This window comes from Parus major, chromosome 1A (genome assembly GCF_001522545.3).
Source record: "Parus major isolate Abel chromosome 1A, Parus_major1.1, whole genome shotgun sequence".
NCBI lineage: Eukaryota > Metazoa > Chordata > Aves > Passeriformes > Paridae > Parus > Parus major.
The window spans coordinates 30810976-30827719 of record NC_031773.1 but is presented as its reverse complement, the minus strand read 5'-3'; the positions used below and the strand labels follow the sequence as shown (position 1 = coordinate 30827719).

The 16744-nt window shown below is 40.2% G+C and overlaps 1 protein-coding gene across 1 annotated transcript in view; it reads left to right on the top strand.

The window, feature by feature from the left end:
- The first annotated feature begins 11814 nt into the window (after window positions 1-11814).
- The window catches only part of TAFA2 (TAFA chemokine like family member 2), a 204341-nt gene continuing 199411 nt past the window's right edge, over window positions 11815-16744 (top strand). Inside the window, exon 1 of the mRNA XM_033514502.1 lies at window positions 11815-12687. The gene's annotated coding sequence lies outside the window, so the exon portion shown is untranslated. The remainder of the gene's footprint in view (window positions 12688-16744) is intronic.

Here is a 16744-nt window from a genome sequence, read left to right as displayed (position 1 = left end):
GTGTTGGAGATACATGAAATCTAAACACAATATAGAAGTTAGGTTTTGTAAGATTTGCACATTGTATGCTAAAAATAGACTCCTATTCAAGAAAAATAATTGGTACTTAAGTGGAAGGAGATAATGCTGAGATTTATAGCAGGACCTAATACAGCCAACAGACAAGTTGCAGAACTAAATGTTGTTGGCACAAGTAGAATTGTTTCAGCATATTTTTGCTGTTTGGCTATCTAAAGTATGAATAAATTCACATTCAATTCATTAACTAAGTATCACTGAAATGCAGCAGAAAATGCAGCAATATACCAAATACATTAGAACAACTTCACATTTTACATGCACAAACATGTATGCGTATGAATTATAACCATTAAGGAAATATCTCATTGAAGGTAATTTCTTTTTTATACATGGCACACAAAATTACATAAAGGTACATTTTAGTACTCTACATTTTAGATATGTGGTTTCTGCTTTCCTTTTTCAAACCTCCTTTAGAATAAAACATTACTGTTACTGTGGAATCTGGTTAGACTTACTGTAACCAGAAAATATATGCACACAATCTTGTAAAGCAAAGAATTTTCAAAGTAGAGTGTCAGTGAATTTGTAAAAGGAAAAATAAAACATTTTGACTGAGAAATAAATATTTTGATCAAAATATCTCAGACACAGGGAAGCTTTAGAAATTGAAAAACTCTTGAGTTGCTGCTCTGGCATTCCAGAAGAAGCTACAGGAGCTTTTGGTGATTAGAGAATTTTTCACAGAGTAAGTGAAAAAGTACATTTGTTTTAATGAATGTCAGTGTTGTCCCTTGCTGTGTGCATGCAGGAGTATAGTGAGAGGAAACAATGGCAAATTGTGGTATCTACATACAATCCAGTCATCCTGGAACCTTTTGCACAGAAAGCCTCTTTCAGCTTCTGCAGTGGGATCAAACTGCCTCTTGTAATAGTACATGGAAAAGTACAAAATAGTACATGGAAGTACTTCAGGGGATGGTCAGTCAGTATAGGTCAGACTCATGCCTTGTTCAGATACTGAAAAAATTATTCAGATATTGACTGTTGACATTTGGAATGACCTTTAACCTATAATGTAATAAAAAAAAATAATCACTGATTGACAGTCAACCTTGTAAAATTAAATTATTTTCTTTTGAATTTGCAAGGATCTCTGAACAAATACATAAAACAACTGTATTTTTTTTCTTTTTCTCCTTTTTCCTGAGGTGACAATGAAGCAGAAGTGGTTTCAAAGAGCTCTGGGTCAGAGCTGACACATCCCCCAGGCCCTGATGCTTCCCCATTTACCTCATGCCTCCTCACTCCATTTCCCTGCATCCAAGCGTGCTGGAGCAGTACAGTTTCTGGAGAGGCCAGGCCTTTGCACCAGGAGTGGGACCTGCTTTTTTGCAGGGTCAGAACACCCTCTTATCACTGTCCTACAACTTTTGTGCTCATACTTACGTTTTTTTTTTTTTATTTTACAATTAATATTTGCATATTAAGTGACCCAGTTTTCTACATTTTAGAGAACATCCCTTGACTGTATCACAATGCAAGAGAGTACTTTGGCTGAAGGGGTTGGCTGTGCACAAGGAAGGTGTGCTGTCCTCACTGATCACAGGACCCACCACTGTGATACGAAACAGACCACTATGGTGAAGTCTTGCTGGATACATTTTTACCTCTTGAGATGTCATTTTCAGTGCATTAATCTTGTAGGTGCACTGAAACTCTCCTCACCCGTTTCTATTTTGGGGTGATCTGTGTGAATATATAGGAAAATATCTGGTGTGAAAAGGTGCTTGAGGCTAGAAGCAATTAAACTGAGGATGGGGCTGTGGTTTCTTTCAAGTAAATGTGTCATCCACACTTCTGCATCCTGGTCATTTTGGTAGGATCCTGTATGGCATTATTTTTTTTTTTTTCTGAGGAAATGATGAATTTCCATCTCCCCAGCCATTTGCACCTTTTTTTTGATTCAAGCAGGAATACTGGAATATGATCCTCCATGATATGCCCAGGACATACACACATACTTCAGGTAGATTTAGGTGGATCCAACAGCCTACAGATTTACAGTAATTTGCTTGGTATAACTCACTGTTGCTTTCATTCAAGAAAACATCTGAAGATCTGGATTTCCATACACTAGAAAGCCACTGTACTTGAGTGCTTTCTTTGGACTGGATGGGATAGTTTAACTTATGCTCCTAGGAGCAAAACCATTTTTCTTGACCATTTCTTCTTCCCTCCTGATCTGTGACAATCCAAGACTCTTCAGTTTGTGCTGGAAAGTCTCTTTCCATCTTTTCTTGTCCACCTGTTTGTCTCTTTGAGGGCCTCTTTGAGGCCAAGAGGGAAAACTGCTTTTAGACTCTTGAGACAATTCAAGTAAGCTGGTTTGACTTTTCTTTAGGATAACCAGGATGTGCTTTTGAAGACTAGTGTAAGTACTTTAAAAATACTGTCTCATGATAAAACTATGACATTAAAATTTCATATTTTCTGTCTGTGGTTCTGTTGATTCAGATGTCTCCATAAAAGGACTCACTGGCCTAAAAAGGTGTAATTAGAGTATGTGTTACCCTTGATAATACAGGAGAGGAGTAAAAATGAAGAACAAGCTCACCATCACAGACAGAACTTGCACTGGGACAGGGATGTCAGAGTGGAGGTGAGCTGAGTAAGCATTAGCTGTGACAACGTGGAGAGGGGTGAAGTTTTGTATTGACTTGTACTGTGTTGATATTACATTATTTTTAAAAAGTCACTAAAATGCACAACCAACACACCCAAAACTAACACCAGAAAATTAATAAGGTGTATGGACTTTGGTTTCGAGCAATTGTCATCATCATTCTCAAACTTATTTACACTAAAAGTAAATTGGCTTGCTCTTACATATATGTGCAATTTCCAGGTGTACCATTAAGAAATTTTGCTTGCTATGACAGCCAGAACTGCATTACAAATTGTACGGTTGTGTTACCAGACACTGAAATGGCTCTTAATTCATCTGCTGAGGACGATATTTTGAACGTGAAAGTGTAAAATATTTAACATTTCTGTCTTGTCAGAGTGTGTTTAGCTACACCCTAAATTTTCACAGAACTGACCCATTTCTGTAAAAATAGATCAAAAGCGATCATTATTATGGATGAACATAGATGAGTCCACATGACTATTATTCATGCTTCATAAAAGTTCTATTTAATTTTTTAAATCTGTTGCTATATGTTTATGATGTAATATAATCTTGGGTCAGGAAGGATAGGTAACCATTATAACGCAATAAAAACCAGCTTCACCAGATGAAGGTATTAATTTAAGGGTGTTAATTTAAACAATAGTTAATAAATAAATATATTTTATGAACATATTAAGAGCTAGACTAATCAAAGCTTTAAATTATGATAGATTAATAAAACAAAGCTCATTAATTTGGCATAGTAAAAACACATATAATCAAAAAAGCTGGAATAAGCACAAGCTTACATGAAGAGGAAAGCACCAAGCGTTTAATCTTATGCTTGCTGAGATAATTGTAGAAATTCAGAGTAACTTCAGCTGGAAGTCACAGGACATCAGTAGAAGGCAAATCTGCTCTCTCTCAGTGTTATCAATGCCTGCTTGGATGTGCTGGGGGGATGTGGAAATGATGTACAGGATGGCATTTCATGCTTCCTACTCTCTGCTCTGGAAAGAAGGGAGAAACAAAGAAGAAGAGGTAACCTACTAACATGCAGTCACAGGAACAGGGTTTTAAAGCAAAGATTGATGGTCAGTCAGACACATTTATGTATATTCCATAAATTCATAATCTGGTAGGAAAATGAGAAATCATCAGAATACTTAATGGAACATTTAAATTGCCAGTGAAATTTAAGGTGTTTAAGTAATTCTAGCTGAGTTATACTATGAAATAAATGGCCTCATTAATCTGAGTCTGTAATAGATTAAGCTGTCCTTGCATTTTCTTTTGCTAGGTTTCCTATAGATGAAAGCCTTGTGCATTTTGGAGCCCCCTGTGATTTCTACGAAATTTGAGAGATAGGTAGTAGTCTTAAATTTATTCAATTCCATTAAGGAAGGATGTCTGGAAAGAAAAGAAAAAAAAAAGCCACAGAAAGATGTTTCAGCATCTCTCTGAAAATCTGTCCCTTGGGATCACCATTAAAAAAAAAAAGCAAAGATCTGAAGTTTCACAGCATAGGAAATGCTTCAATAAACCATGAGATAAAATCCATAAAAGAACGAGACTTCATTAGTTTCAGAGCTCACAGAACTTGTTATCATTCAGCTTGTTTAGCAACTTCAAATTTTAGACAACGTTTTTTTCTTGCATATGTGACATGAAGCTTAACAGGGTATTGGATCTTCTGTATCTGTGTAAGGCTCCAATGAAAACAAAAAACCTCCAGCCGCTGTTCCCTTAATGATTTTCTTTCTGTATTGTTATGTGTACCAGGAGAGAAGGAGTGGAGAAGGCAGGCAGGGAAAGCATAAAAGGACCGAAATGATATTTTGAGGATTTGGTGAGGCTGTATCAGCGTTCTGCCTTCTGACATCTGCTGGCAAAACCTCTCCATTGCAATGCCTGCTCTGAACTTTTCGGAAATCCCTCCCCCAGAACTCTATGGACTTCTTTGACATTTGTAGGTGCTTGACAGCAGTGAAAACCAGGGCAGTTGTGGATAAGGGAGTAACTTTGGTGGCTGTCAGGAACAACAGATATGCCATGAAGCTTAAAGTGGAAGGAAAACAAAGAAGATTTATATAGTGGGTTTATCACACTAGCAGCAGCATCTCTCTGCATCTTGGGCTATGCCTTCTGTATAGAGCAGAGAACTGGACTGCTTGAAAAAGCAAACGTTTCCACACCAATCTCTAAGAACTGAACTTGCTTCCAGTTGCCAAATGCCAGCACACCTGCCTGACACTGCAGCTACTGTGTCCCCCAACCACAAGTAAAAATTCCAGTTTTGCCCATTATGAATACGGTATTTCAGGACCACAAAAACAACTGGTTTGAAAATATATTTTTAGAAAAAAACTATACATGACTAATCATTGGTCAGAACGAAAATGTCAAAATTATTCTCATGACCATAGAAGATATATGCCCAAGGTTCTAGAACTCCCTCACTACTTATAATCCTTATATTATATTTGGGCTGTATTTTGGCAAATGAGAATTACACACATCCAAGATCAATCCAAGATGCTTATGCTATGCTTACCATGCCCTGTGGGTGAGAAAGAAATGGAAATTTGAACTGACTTGCTATGTGAGACGATCTGGCAGGTGGTGGAGTTGTGCAGCTTGGCCAGAAGCGAGGCACTCAGTCCCCCAGGGTAAGTGCTTTGGCAGGATGATGAATGCCAGGCAGGGCATGCATATGCAGGAGTCAGGTGGTGTCATTTATGTCCATCCACAAGTGATTGTTTAGCGTGGGTATAATTTTACTTTGGTCAGGTGAGGGTGGACTTAATTCTAACACTGGAAAGAGGCACACATGAAGACTTCTGAGCACCACCACAGCATTATAGTGCTCTGCATTCATGCAGCCCAAGCTCTGAAAAGGCTGTCTACTGCTATCTTCAAAGGAATCTGTCAATGAGAGCCATAAAAGCAGAAAAATTCAAAGGCACACATCCTTTAGCTTTTCCTGCCATGTGTGATGATGGAGGAAAGGCTTGAGATAGAAGGCAAAGCTCAGTCAATCTGATTTCCTAGCCCTGCACATCCTAAGATCTAAGGGGCTGTAATTCTCTCTAGGTATATATAATTTTCTGCCATATTTACACAAGAGAAATTACTTATATTCAGACTATTAACTGTGTAATCCATTAGCCCCACATTTGTAATCTCATAGAAAGGTATAGCAACTCTAAATAGATAATGTAATCTTTTATACATATGGACTGGGTTTTTTGGATTCTGTGTTAATCAGAGGCATTTTTTCATGCTGAATTGATAGCTGATTGTCTTCAGCCAAGCTGAAATGCTCTTTAATTCTCTCAAAAAAATAAGAAGTTTTTCCTTTTGGTCATGCATTTGAAAATACCTTGAAATCTGCAATTCAGAACATTTTAAAAATACATTCTATTCATGTTTTGGTCCCATCTTGTTTTCCACTGCCCACTTCCCCCCAGATTAAGGCTGTTTTGGAATAAATATGGTAATATTCTAAATAATACTACTTCTGCTCTTGACTCTTGAAAAGCTCTACTTTGCCCATAATCAATATGCAGACAGATGATATAAAAATATATCTTTTTGCCTTACTATTAAAACACCATAAAATGCAAAGTCTTCAACAACCTTTAGGCCATCTTGTAATGTTTTTTAGTGAGCACAAGACTGAGTGCATTTTTTTCCCCCTTCATTTATTAAAACATAGATGGTTAAAACTTAGAGGAAGAAAGATTTAGAATCAGAAAGAATTACTGAGGAACAGAACAACTTATTCCTATCTAATTATTTAATGAATTTTACCTTTCACTAAACTTATTTTCTGAAATTTGGATAATACTGTTTAAGAATTGCTTTATAAGTTTTAAATAGGGGAAAAATAACCCGGGTGACCTTTTATTTTTCAGCAAACAATGTATCTGACAATGCCTTAGTTAATCTCCAGGTGGGAAGGAATTTAGTAGTACTGGGCTAGTAAGTTTTGACACGTTTTTTACCAGAAAGTGTGATGCTTGTTTTTAAAACAACACTGCACAGATTAGAAAATGCTGTATCATGAGATAATAAATGGCACCATGAATGACTACAGTGAAGTCTAATCCTTTTTGTAGATGAGTTCACAAGTCTGCCAACACAGGTTGCCGTCGGTAAAGAGGTTTCAGACAAAAATAAGTATGTTTTGTTTTGTTAAATCACATTGATCTTACTTACCTGCTTACTACTATTGGTCTGCCTGTCTGTTTTTACAAGGTCTCCTTTAATATAATTTAATTATGTAAACATAACTCATGAAAATAATTCAATACATATTTTTGAAAATAATTACATTTATTTTAAAATGGAATTAAAATTTTCATTAGGTAAGAAGGTCTGCTTTGTTTCCTATTTTGTCCATAATGTAATCTTTAATGTAAAATTACAACAAAACATACTTATAACCGAGGATAAAACATTGATTAATTTTGGAGTTCTTTGTAGCATAATTGCAAGAGTTGGTGCTTTTGGATACACAGAAAATTAGGAAATATCATATAGTAACAGATTAAGAAAAATGCATGCACTAATGACCTCTGTAATATAGTAACCCAAATTAAGGCCAGATGTATGTGAACAATTTTCGTCGTGATTTTATTCATTTGCTTGTTTGTTTTTCTTTCTCTGGATGCCTGATTTAGTGATTGTTTCTATTTCCTGTTTGAAGTCCCACAGATACAGGTAGAGGGATGTTTTACAAGAAAACTTGTTTGTTTGTTTGTTTTTTTTTTAATAGAAAAAAGAAGGGAAAATGGCTGATATTGCCCTCTGGAATAGTTTGAGGCTTTTCCCAAACATGTGAATAATACTTACTCTATCTCAAATAAGAAGATGGTACTACACTTAATATTCTTGTCATTTACAGTTTTGCTATGCAATAATGCCCCATAGGCACCCCCAAGAATTTGGCCCATGGACTCTTCCTTTTGGTGTAAAAAAGCTCAGACCTGTTACTTATGAAATATGTAATATAGCCGAGTCAATAATTGGTTAAAAAGAAAATTTGAGACTAAATGCAGAAGGTGAAGAGGCCAAATATTGTTCTACTTTTGATCTGAATTCTTCTGGTGTTTGGCTTTTTTTTCTGCTTTTCACAGGGATTACAGTCTAGATTCAAAAAGAAATGTAAAATGGCATAAAATACTGCAACACCTATTATTTTTGTACGTGCTTCACCCAAAGCAAGATTCAGAAGCTATGCCTGGCAACATAGGATCTCAAATGCATAGAGAAAATAAGGTGCCTTATGATGATACATAAAATATCAAAAAAGCTCAGTAGTGACTTGTCAGGAGGTACCAAATGAGAAATGAGGCATGCAGGTTTTTAAATCTTTCCCCTTTAGGGAGCTTAGGTGCTTTACAAAGTATAAGGAAGAACCATCTTTATATTTCAAAATACAGTTCTCACAGTCTGGGGGATTTTACTCTTTCTGATGAAATAGCGTAAGACCTGATCATATGATATTCCATGGGGTAAGTCATGGAAGTCAAACAGCACTCATCTGAGGGTTTCTTTGTGAATTTGGGGGAGGAAAGTATCACCCCTGATAGGAGACAGTCAATAGGGACCATCTAAGCAAAGTGGACTTGCTGTGGGACCAAATGTGTCCAGACACCCTGAGGGAGTGTGCTGATGTCATTATGACCCCACTTGCTAACATCTGCAAATGATCATGGTGACAGAGAGCGGTCCTAAATGGAAAATAGTAAATATGTCCAATTTCAATAAGTCAAGAAGGAGTATGTGGGGAACTACATGTCATTTTGGAGGAAGATTATCAAGAAAATTCTCCTGGAAATAATTTCCACACCCTGAAGGGCAAGGAGGTTATTTGGAATAGCCAATATGGATTTGGTAGAGGCAAATTCTGCCTGACCAACATAATTGCCTTCTGCAATGAAATGGCTATCTGTCTGGGGAGGAGCAGTGGGTGTTTGTCTTGTCTAGTTAGGTTTTTGACATGGTGTACCACAACATCCTTATAACTAAGCAGACCTAGGCTGGATGGGTAGTTTAAAAAATGGGTGTGGATTGATTGAACTGCACGGCTTGAAGAGCAGTGGCTGGTCACTAGTGGCATTTCCCCATGTTCAGTGCTGGAGCTGAACTGCTGACAGCCCTCACCAACAACCTGGATGATAGTGGCAAACTCTCCCAACGGGTGACACCAAAATGCCAGGAACTGTCAATACACTGGAGGGTGAGGCTGCTGCACAGAAGGCTGGAAACAGGCAGGAGAATTGAGCTCACAAAAATCTCGTGACATTCAAAGACAAATGCAAGTCCAGCACCTGGGACAGAAATAACCCCATACAACAGTACAAGATAGGCTACCGAACATTCTTGTGGAAAAATGCCAGGAGATGCTGGTGAACAAGTTGAACAGGAGTACACATACAACAACAGATCCACACATAACTAGTCAGAAACAAGTTTTTACTTTCCTGATTTTTATGCTGTGCTATTCACCTTGAAATGGAAATGCTGAAGTTGTTCCAAATACTACACCTGTTGCAAATTCCAATGCCCATTTTCATGTTTTATGCTTGTCTTTTAGCAATTGGAAGAGACCAACAAATTGATGAAAAGTAAGAAATAGTGACACTAACTCAAAAATGAAACCAGCTGAAGGAATAAAGAGAGAACATTCATGTAATAATTGTGGTTCATAACTGCATTGTGTTCTAAGGCCACAGTATTAAGCTGGGGATTTTCCAGTCAGAAAGATATAAATACAGGCTGTGTAAGACAAAGACTGCCAATCTGGTGTTTCCAGAAAATGGTAAATTTATCATGTCTTACATGTACAAAGGCACCTTTGGAGATAAGTCAGATGTACCAAGTAAGCATCTGTAAAACCAGCTGCACTCTATAGGTGCAACAGATCGTTTCAGTTCTTCCCAGGGGTGTTGACCATACTGTGAAAGCAAGCAGAGAAGCTTTCTGAAAGCATGTCTTTCAGGACATGTTTCATATGCATGGTGTCACACAAGCTGTGTGTGAGTACTGCAGATTTGTTCAGATTTTCAGATGTTGTACAAAGAGACTTGGAACTGCTCATGCACAGCAGCATCATGACATAAACAAAGACTACATTTTTCAATATTTTCACAGACAAAATTATTTGGTTTCAAAACAGGTCAGCTTACTTACTGCTTTGTCTGCTACTTTTTCTTTGGTTGTTTGCATAGGACTTTATTGTTCCTACATGGTGATAAGAGTTCTGTGTCTTCAGATGTGTTTACCAGATTTCTGCAACAGCAGATCACCAATGTGAAATTAGCAAGTGTCCTCTGGTCTTAGAACATGTAGTCAACTTGAGTGCAATGGTACATGCAGGTAAAATAGACATGTGCCCCTATAGTAACAAGGTGTTTGCTACATCTAAAGTGCAACAGCTGCTGTAGTTGCATTTTAGTTGCTCTATTTGTATTTTTGACTGCTTTCACAGTTTGCTTTCACTGCATTTAATGGAGTAGCATTACCTGTGGTCCTACGCTGAGGCAGGGAGCTGGAAAGATTACCCTTTCCACTATGTATTCAGAACCCCTGGTTTTTTGAAATTGGTGGGGCAGGAGCATTCGACTCCCATGGATTGACTTTAGACTGGATACATCTCTTTTCCTGAAATTGTGGTGCTGACAGCAGCACAATCTTGGCTTTTTCCAGTTCCTGCTAAATTATTTTTTTAGCTGTCTGCAAATCTAGAAACGTGGTTACCAAATAGGGAAATTCTGAAGTTATTGTATCAGCTTCCAATGAATGAGACAAGATCATATTTGTCTTTACAACTAGCAGCCTTTTAATTTGGCTGCAGTCAGCATCAGGCATGTATGCATACTGCAGTGGTTTCTGCAACAGCGCTTGTGACAGTCACATACCTGGCTACTTTTAGCTTGCCCTTTCAATACCAGCCTCTTTGTATTTCATCCTACAGCTGCATCACTCCATGCAGAGCAGTCAACATTAAGCCTTTGTTTTGCTTCTTTATTTTTTGACTGCATGGATCTTTTGGTCTGCTTTGGGAAAAAAAAAAAAAAAGAAAAAGAAGAGTTCAAACATTCTACAGATGCTTGCTTGCATGGAAGAACTCTAGCAACAACAACATGAAAATTATTGTTTCACTTCCCTCTTCTGTTTCTGACAGAGCTGGTTATGACCATCATGTAAGATGTAACAGTTAAGGACTGAGCAAAAGGTTATTTTCTGAAAACTGGTGATTATACTAGCTTGTAGAATTGAAAATAAAACCCAACATGCATTCATCCCCATCTACTCTAGGAGTGGGCCAGAATTACAGGACAAAACTGAGAACTTAACTCTGATATCATATCACTGCAACAAGGTTTCTTTCTCCTCTTTTTTACCTCTCTCCACTTCTCTGCATCGCCTTTTGAACGGCACAGAACACAGCAAAATAAATTACAAAACTCTGCTTTTAATTCTTCTCACTCAGCAACACATCCCTTTATTAATCAATAGTCGTGGCAGACGACCGCGACCCTTCACCCGTCTTTACGATGTCTTGAGAGAAACAAGAGGCCTTCAGGACCCGACCCGTACTACCTTTCCTCACTACCTCTCGAGCGCAGCTGCACGGACCAAGCTCGCCACCCCACCGCCCAGCGAAGAGAGGCCCGGCCGAGCCCTCGGCTCTCCCGCCGCCGGAGCTGCGGTGCGTGACTCCCTTCTCCCTCTGGAGGGAGACACAGTCCAGTTTTTGGCTGCCGCCGGCGCCGCCGCGTCCCTCCTGCCCCTGCTCCGGCAGCCGCGGCCCCCCTTCCCCGGGGCAGCTGCCCTGCCCTGCCCTGCCCGGCTCGGTGGCTCCCTGCCCGCCCGCCCAGCGTCCCGCTGCAGGGGCAGAGGGGTCCCGGGGAGCTGCGGCGGGGCCGCCGGGGGTCCGCGGGCATCTCCCCGGCCACATGCGCCTTTGCGTAAACTTCGCACCCCCGCCCCGCCGCTCGGAGCGGAGAGACGGGAGAGCTGCGCTGCGGAGGGAGGCGGCCCAAGCCCCGGTGTGCGCGGGCGGCGGCGGTGGGCGCTGCCGGCTGAGCCCCCTCCTCGCTCAGACAGAACGGCGGCCGCTGGGACCTGCTCCCTCATAAGGGCTGGGGAGGAGAGCCGCGAGTGGCCGGGTAAATACGGGGGAGGAGAAGGGCGTCTCTTCCTCTCCCCACCTTCCTCCACCTCCTCCCTCCCCCCCGCCGCGGAGGGCGCGCTTGGAACTGCCTCTGTCTGTCCGGGCGCCCGGGGCGTCTCCGCGCCCTTCCGCGGTGCGGTGCGCGCAGGCTGGGCGAGGGCGGCTGCTGCTGCTGAAGCTGCTGAAGGTGAAGCTCTCGCTCTCCAATTACTTTTCCCAAGAGAGAGAAGGAGGCAGCAGGAGGGGGAAGTCGTGCTGTGTGTGGAAGGCACACCAATCAGAGATGCTCTAACGGAGGGACTGCTGCAGGACGCGCCGGCTTCTCCTCTTTCCTCTGCCGGCGGTGCTGAATCGGGACCACGCGCAGCTGGCGTAGCGGCCGGAGCCGTACTAGCCTGCAGGACTTTCCCATCTCCGCTTTTCCGATAGCTCAACCATACATCGTCCTCTGTATTTTTTTATTTTTTTATTTTTTTTTTAATACTCTGAAATCGTGCACAAGAAACACTTCAAGTCTTCCCTCCATTCCCAGTTACTTCACCCTTCCTCTAGCATCTCTTAGCCGGATTCCTGGTGTATTCCCAGAGAGGCGGGGGGAGAGAGCCAGGCCCCGCGGACGGCTGCTGCCCCAGCCCGGCCGAGCCGAGGGGAGCCGAGCGGAGCGCGGCACGGCGCCGCTCCATGCCCCCGAGCGCTGGCGGGGCGCGGGGCGTGTGCCGGCGATGCCCGGGCGGTAAGGCTGGAGCTGCCCCCGGACGGGAGGCGGCCGATTGCTAGGCGTTTCTAGCAAGAATCGGGACTGCAGGTAGGTGAGCAGAGCGCTCCAGGGTCGCGTGTCTGTCTGTGTGTCTGTCCGGGCGCTGGCGGGGCCGCCGGGAGGTACCTTTGGCGGCTGGCGGAGACCCCGCGGGCGGCGGGCGCGGCGGGGCCAGGTGCGCGGTGCGAGGAGCGGCTGCCGCCGGCTGCGCCCTCCCGTTGTCCTAAAGTTGGACGAAGCCGGATGTGAAGAAGAGCTGCTTTGCCGTCCTTCTGCTGGGCACCTGGAGCAGCGGGCTACAGCCTGTCGCCGGGCGACCCTCAAGACTTTTGTTTTCCCTTATAATTTTCTTTAATTTTACTTAAAAGAATAGATCAACAGAGACGAGAGGGATGCGGGGGGAGCAGGGGAACCCACACGGTTTTCAACTTTTTATGAAAAGGTTGACTGCTAACTCACAGGACCTTCGGGCACTTGGGGGTTCCTCTGCCCAGACGCTTTATCGGCCGCCTTCAAGAGAGCGGCTGGAGGAGCGGGCAGTCGCTTTATGCGTCCTCTATAAACAAACAAACAAAAAAAGCCATAAAGGGAAGAATCATGGCTCCGTTTCATTTTATGTGTAATGCTCTCCAAGTTGTGGGTATATAGTATAAAACATACCTTTTCTATCCACGTTGCTTACTTTGCATCTCAGTGAGTTTATTTAGCTACTAAATTTATGTTGCAGGTTCTGTATGCCACAGAGAGAGGGCTTTTCCCTTATTCCATCCCATTTATAGTTTAGCAAGAGAAAGTTTTAAAATAACCTGCTTTATTCCTGTGGAGCTGTAGGATTGGACACCAGGTTATCAATGCAAAAAATAAAGAGCAAGAGCTTTGCCCTGTTAGGAGTTGCCACACATGGCTCTTCTGTATGTTTCATTCCTTCGGGAGCTAAAATCATTGCTTAAAGCATTTTAAATTATATGTGTAGTTACAGTTCTCTCTTTCCAGCTTTTGCCTAGAGCTTATCAGTATTTTTTTTTCAAGTACCTCAGTTCTACCTCCCTCCCCCTAGTAGACACTGGCTCGGTATTTAAAGAACTGTGCTTTGACTCCTGCAGAACTGTCAATTTAAATAATAAACATACTCAACTCCTATCTCTGAAAACCCCACAAAGGATTCGGGGTCATAGGGTCTTTGCACCACAGTGGATACATATAAATTACTATTGACTAAATGATAATTGTTATCTGGTTTCTCTGTCTTACCAACTAATTTCAGACTTTAGCATTCAGCCTACTATATGTTTAACACTTTAAAGCTACTTTATGGGCTAATTTAAGTCCAATTGAGAAATTAAGATTCTTTCCTGTAGTGTTGGGTACACACTTGAAACAGTAGTTCAGTGGTACTAGGAGGATAGCTTAGCTGAAGTTGGGAAAGAGCATACTAAGGTGTTTTTATCAGAGGTGGCAAAGGTTACAAGTTTCATTATACTTTTTGACAGTAATTGTGCTGTCATCTCATATTGATGACTAAATTGTTTTGTGAGTGTATAATTAACACTAGTAACGTAATTCATATAAATTTCACTATCTATATTTTATTTCAGAGAGCTGATGCTGCTGAGACAGTATTGAAAACTATGTGGGTTTTGTTTCACATAGTCCCAATTTCCAGTAGTTATTCTTACAAATGTAAACTACCTAAGTACCATAATTTCAGTGGAAAGCTTTGCTCAGTTGATAAAACAAATCAGATTTACTGCTCATTGGTTCTACATATTTTTTGATACATAAAAGGTCCTTCAAAAATGTGATATTAATTTTAGATACACTGATGGTAGTGTATCTAAAATAGATAAAATCTTGATTCTGTCTTGCTGTTTTAATCAGGGAATGATGACTAAGCTGTCCATATCTTTAATCATACTGGACACATAGTAACTTTTTTACCTCTCTTATGATCTGAGGGATCTCAGCTTTTTGTGTGGATGCCTGTAGAGCGCTTGATTATTCTGGTGGGGAATACATGAAAAACTTGTTCTGAATGAAAGTAAATAGATGTGTGTACAGATGGATATTGGAGATTGTTTTACTGGCAGCTTGCAAAGTGATGATTCATTGAGCCCTATCTAGATTTAAATAAAGCAAATAATACTTTACATTGAATTGTTGTGGCAGAGAAAAATGTAGCAGCCAAGAAGTTTCATAATTTCATCACAGATGATGACAGACTTGATAAAGGGCATCTTTACAAATATAGGCAGTATGTTTTTGGTAAGCAAAATATTACCATGAAGTTTTTCAGATCTGAGTATCTTCACACCAAAATTTATTGCTGTCTGTGTTGCTACTTACCAACCAGTGTAAAGCCTAAATAATGTACTAGAAAGATGTTGCATTTATTATGTTGTGTGTTTTGCTTACTATAAATAAGTAATGCAACAGTGCTAACTACTTATCTCACTAAAGGAAATCACTGGCTTGGAAGACAGAAAATCACAATACCTAATACTCATCTACACAGAAATGTGATCACCATCTTGAAAAATTATTCTGAACGATGCAACTATCAGTGAGCAAGCGGTTCTATGCCTCTGTTTTATCTTCTGCAGGATTTTATTAGAAATGCTTCATTAAGTCACATTATTCTGCAGCTGTTTGCTCACTGAAAATTAAAATAAAAATCAGGAAATTTATCCAGCAGAGCAGTAATATTTCCTTTGTTAAGTACTGAAAGTTCAAATAAAACAAAATCCTTTAGCATCAATGTGCCAGAAGCACTGAGTACATCCTATTTTTGTGATGTATGGATGGCATTTACAGATGCAATTCATCAATGTATTTATTAGTCAAGTGTCATCAAACAAAGAAGATAAATGGCAGTAAACAAAGACTGCATGGTAATACAGAGGCTAAAGCAACAGAAGACCCTACAATCTAATTAATTACTCTTCAGTTTCATATTTCCAGTCTGTATTTAAACATCTCATTTAAATGTCTTTCATCATTTTTCTATTGCATGTCCAAGTAATTCAGGTACCAACAGCTTTTTATTAGAAAATACATTTTTCATTTACCTTTTGAAATGCTGAATTTTGAAGGTATTCAGGCAAAAGTTGTGTAAGGATGAGTGTAACAGAAAGGTCCTATGCCAGCAGAACTGAATACTGACCTGTCCCTGCTCATGATCGTTTTTGTATTGAGGTATATCCCCAACAGATGTAGACTTTCATTGCTCCCTTGGAGTAGTTGTAGCTCTGACATTTTAAACCAGCTGGAGTATTTGCTCCATTATCCTTAGATCACTGAATTTAAGAGTGTATTTAGAAGGATTTTGCTTTCTTTTTTTTTTTTTTTTTTTTTTTTTTAAAGCATGAGAAAACAATTACATACTATACTCAGTCAGCTTCATAGAGTCTAATGTAAGCACACATTTTCACATTTGAATTTTTTTTAAAAACACATGTTCACTCTTAGGGCTATTTCAACATGAAATTTGGCTCAGTGATTTGGTTTTATAAACTGTTAATATTAACTTTGAAACACTTTTCCTCATGACTAAGTTCACACATATAGCATTCACCAGACATAAGAATGAATGTGGAAACATCAACAGTAATGTTGTTCATTTTTCCTGGTGACAGCTGCAGAGCTATCTCCTTTTGCTCCTGGTAGAACTTGGGGAGATAGTGGGGTTTATGTTTTGTTTCTTTATATACCCAAGCCAGCCACTCTTGTATGCCATATGTAGTGAGTTATTTATCAAAAGAGATAACAAAATAGTAATGGCCACCTAATGTACCTCTTCATACTGCTAGTGCAGAACAGTCACCTTTTTAAGATAAATAATTCAAGGCATCTTCCCATAGCTTCTTTCATGTTGTGAGTTTTGAAAAACACTTTGGAGATAGAAAGGAGAAAGCAAAGACCTTATGCTTTATTTGTCATGGTAGTTAGCATAACTACCTGGTCTGGCATGGCACTACATAGATAAAATGGGATGAAGTCACTGAAAAAAGCTTTCTTAGCTTTTTCTTCTGTCTGAATACATCAGTAGAATGATTTGTAGAATTGCACTACAGCTGTAGCTGCTGCTTGAAGTAGCCCTGGAAAATGC